Raw genomic sequence first — 4,672 nt, 5'->3', positions numbered from 1 at the left:
CTCCACCGTGGCCAATTGCTCCTGAAGCTTTTCAACCTGGACCTTGAATTCGTTGTTGGCTTGGTGATGAGCGGATAATTTATACGCTTTTTGGCATTGTTTTTAGTATGTTTTTAGTAGGATCTAGTTACTTTTAGGGATGTTTTCATTAGTTTTTATGTTAAATTCACATTTCTGGACTTTACTATGAGTTTGTGTGTTTTTCTGTGATTTCAGGTATTTTCTGGCTGAAATTGAGGGACTTGAGCAGAAATCAGATTCAGAGGTTGAAGAAGGACTGCTGATGCTGTTGGATTCTGACCTCCCTGCACTCAAAGTGGATTTTCTGGAGCTACAGAACTCGAAATGGCCCGCTTCCAATTGCGTTGGAAAGTAGACATCTAGGGCTTTCCAGAAATGTATAATAGTTCATACTTTGGCCAAGAATAGATGACGTAAACTGGCATTCAACGCCAGCTTTCTACCCAAATCTGGCGTCCAGCGCCAGAAAAGGAGCCAAAACCAGAGCTGAACGCCCAAACTGGCACAAATACTGGCGTTCAACTCCAAGAAGAAACTCTACACGTGCAACACTCAGGCTCAGCCCAAACACACACCAAGTGGGCCCAGGAAGTGGATTTATGCATCAATTACTTACTCATGTAAACCCTAGTAGCTAATTTATTATAAATAGGACCTCTTACTATTGTATGAGGAATCTTTGGTCTCAGTTGTAATCCATTGTTCATCTTAGGAGACTATTGATCACGTTTTAAGGGGCTGGCCATCTCGGCCATGCCTGGACCTTCACTTATGTATTTTCAACGGTAGAGTTTCTACACTCCATAGATTAAGGTGTGGAGCTCTGCTGTTTCTCAAAGATTAATGCAAAGTACTACTGTTTTCTATTCAATTCATCTTATTTTGCTTCTAAGATATCCATTCGCACCCAAGAACGTGATGAAGGTGATGATTATGTGTGACGCTCATCATCCTTCTCCCCTATGAACGCGTGCCTGACAAACACTTCTGTTCTACATGAATTAAGCTAGAATGAATATCTCTTAGATCTCTTAACCAGAATCTTCGTGGCGTAAGCTAGAATGATGGCGGCATTCAAGAGAATCCGGAAAGTCTAAACCTTGTCTGTGGTATTCCAAGTAGGATTCGATGAATGAATGACTGTGACGAGCTCCTAACTCGTGATTGCAGGGCGTTAGTGACAGACGCAAAAGGATAGTAAATCCTATTCCAGCATGATCGAGAACCGACAGATGAATAGCCATGCCGTGACAGGGTGCGTGAGCATATTATTCACTGAGAGGATAAGATGAAGCCATTGGCAAGGGTGATGCCTCCAGACGATTAGCCGTGCCGTGACAGGGCATTGGAACATTTTCCCGAGAGATGACCGAAAGTAGCCATTGACAGTGGTGATGTATCACATAAAGCCAGCCATGGAAAGGAGTGAGACTGATTGGATGAAGATAGCAGGAAAGCAGAAGTTCAGAGGAACGAAAAGCATCTCCATTCGCTTATCTGAAATTCCTACCAATGATTTACATAAGTATCTCTATCCCTATTTTATTAATTAATATTCGAAAACCACATAACTGTTTTATATCCGCCTGACTGAGATTTGCAAGGTGACCATAGCTTGCTTCATACCAACAATCTCCGTGGGATTCGACCCTTACTCACGTAAGGTATTACTTGGACGACCCAGTGCACTTGCTGGTCAGTTGTATCGAAGTTGTGACAAATTATGAATGTGTAATCACTATTACGCGTACCAAGTTGCTCACGTGCCAGGAATAGTTCGAGCCTGGACATCACAATTTCGTGCACCAAGTTTTTGGCGCCGTTGCCGGGGATTGTTCGAGTTTGGACAACTGACGGATCATCTTGTTGCTCAGATTAGGTAACTTTCTTTTCGTATTCTTTTCAAAAAATTTTCAAAAATATTTCAAAATTTTCTCATCTGTTTTCGAAAAAAATAATATAAAAAATGTTTTCAAAAATTTTATTCAAAATTTTTAAGAATGAATTCTAGTGTTTCATGAAGCATGTTGAAGCCTGGCTGGCTGTAAAGCCATGTCTAATTCCTTTGGGAATGAGTATGTCAGGCGTGTCATGTCTGAATTACATGCTGAAGCTTGGCTGGCCATTGGCCATGTCTAGTGTTTTGGACCGGAGCTTTCATTGAAAGCTTGGCTGGCTCATGAGCCATGTCTAATTCCTGGACTGAAGCTTTAGACTAAACATGGTAAGATTCCTGGAATTCATATTAAAAATTTTGGAATCCTTATTTTTCTTTTTTTTTAAATAATTTTCGAAAAAAAAAACCAAAAAAAAAATTAGAAAATCATAAAAATCAAAAATATTTTTTGTTTCTTGTTTGAGTCTTGAGTCATGTTATAAGTTTGGTGTCATTTGCATGTGCATCTTGCATTTTTCGAAAATTTTATGCATTCATAGTGTTCTTCATAATCTTCAAGTTGTTCTTGGTAAGTCTTCTTGTTTGATCTTGATGATTTTTTGTTTTGTGTCTTTTCATGTTTATCATATGCATTCTTGAATTCTTAGTGTCTAAGCATTAAAGAATTCTAAGTTTGGTGTCTTGCATGTTTTCTTTGCATTAAAAATTTTTCAAAATTGTGTCTATGATGTTCATCTTGACATTCATAGTGTTCTTGGTGTTCATCTTGACATTCATAGCATTCTTGCATGCATCACATGTTTTGATCTAAAAATTTCATGCATTGCATCATTTTAGTGTTTTTCTCTTGCATCATAAAAATTCAAAAATCAAAAAACTATCTTTTCCTTTTTCTCTCATCAAATTTGAAAATTTGGATTGACTTTTTCAAAAATTTTTAAAATCAAATTGTTTCTCATGAGTCAAATCAAATTTTCAATTTGAAAATCTTATCTTTTTCAAAATCTTTTTCAAAAATCAAATCTTTTTCAAAATTCTTAGTTATTTTTGAAAATTCCAAAAATACTTTTCAAAAATCGTTTTCTTATTTTTAGACCAAATTTTCGAAAATAACAATAACAATTAATGTTTTGATTCAAAAAATTTGAAGTTTGTTACTTGCTTGTTAAGAAAGATTCAAACTTTAAGTTCTAGAATCATATCTTGTGATTTCTTGTGAATCAAGTCATTAATTGTGATTTTAAAAATCAAATCTTTTTCAAAAACTAATTTCTATCATATCTTTTCAAAAATATCTTCTCATCTTATCTTTTTCAAAAATCAAAATTTCAAAATATCTTTTCTAACCTCCTAACTTCTTATCTTTTCAAAAATTTGTTTCAACTAACTAACTAACTTTTTGTTTGTTTCTTAACTTTTTCAAAACTACCTAACTAACTCTCTCTCTCTCTCTCATTTTCGAAAATATCTTCCCCCTTTTTCAAAATTTCTTTTTTAATTTATTAATTATTTTTTTTTTAAATCTTAATTTTCGAAAATCACTAACATTTTTCAAAAACTATTTTCAAAAATCACTAACTCCTTTTCAAAATTAATTTTCGAAAATTCCCTCCTTCTCTCTCATCTTAGTTTATTTATTTATTCATCTACTAACATCTCTTCCTCACATCATCACCAAATTCGAACCCCCTCCTCTATCTGTGTTCGAATTTCTTCTTCTCTTCTTCTACTAACAATAAGGAACCTCTTTACTGTGACATAGAGGATTCTTCTTCTTTTCTTTTTCTCTCCTCTTTCTTATGAGCAGGGACAGAGAAAAAGGCATTCTTGTTGAAGCTGATCCAGAACCTGAAAGGACTCTGAAAAGGAAACTGAGAGAAGCTAAAATACAACAATCCAGAGATAACCTTTCAGAAATTTTCGAACAGAAAAAGGAGATGGCAGCCGAAAATAATAATAATGTAAGAAAGATGCTTGGTGACTTTACTGCACCTAATTCCAATCTACATGGAAGAAGCATCTCCATTCCTGCCATTGGAGCAAACAACTTTGAGCTGAAACCTCAATTAGTTTCTCTGATGCAGCAGAACTGCAAGTTTTATGGACTTCCATCTGAAGATCCTTTTCAGTTCTTAACTGAATTCTTGCAGATATGTGATACTGTTACGACTAATGGAGTAGATCCTGAAGTCTACAGGCTCATGCTTTTCCCTTTTGCTGTAAGAGACAGAGCTAGATTATGGTTGGATTCTCAACCCAAAGACAGCCTGAACTCTTGGGATAAGCTGGTCACGGCTTTCTTAGCCAAGTACTTTCCTCCTCAAAAGCTGAGCAAGCTTAGAGCTGATGTTCAAACCTTCAGACAGAAAGAAGGTGAATCCCTCTATGAAGCTTGGGAAAGATACAAACAGTTGACCAAAAAGTGTCCTTCTGACATGCTTTCAGAATGGACCATCTTGGATATATTCTATGATGGTTTATCAGAGCTATCAAAGATGTCACTGGACACTTCTACAGGTGGATCCATTCACCTAAAGAAAACGCCTGCAGAAGCTCAAGAACTCATTGACATGGTTGCTAATAACCAGTTCATGTACACTTCTGAAAGGAATCCTGTGAGTAATCGGACGCCTATGAAGAAGGGAGTTCTTGAAGTTGATACTCTGAATGCCATATTGGCTCAGAATAAAATATTGACTCAGCAAGTCAATATGATCTCTCAGAGTCTGCATGGAATGCAAGCTGCATCCAACA

General features: G+C 36.3%; 1 non-coding gene across 1 annotated transcript; it reads right to left on the bottom strand.

Annotated features, from left to right (window-relative positions):
- Positions 1-4,251: 4,251 nt before the first annotated feature.
- Positions 4,252-4,359, bottom strand: LOC148565563 (small nucleolar RNA R71). Its single transcript, XR_015884237.1, has one exon. It is a non-coding gene; the product is annotated as a small nucleolar RNA R71 (small nucleolar RNA).
- Positions 4,360-4,672: the final 313 nt, after the last annotated feature.

The sequence above is a fragment of the Arachis ipaensis genome, chromosome B5 (assembly GCF_059453495.1).
Source record: "Arachis ipaensis isolate K30076 ecotype BB chromosome B5, ASM5945349v1, whole genome shotgun sequence".
Classification (NCBI taxonomy): Eukaryota; Viridiplantae; Streptophyta; class Magnoliopsida; order Fabales; family Fabaceae; genus Arachis; species Arachis ipaensis.
The sequence above is the reverse complement of the archived record's forward strand: the minus strand, read 5'-3'. Positions and strand labels throughout refer to the sequence as shown.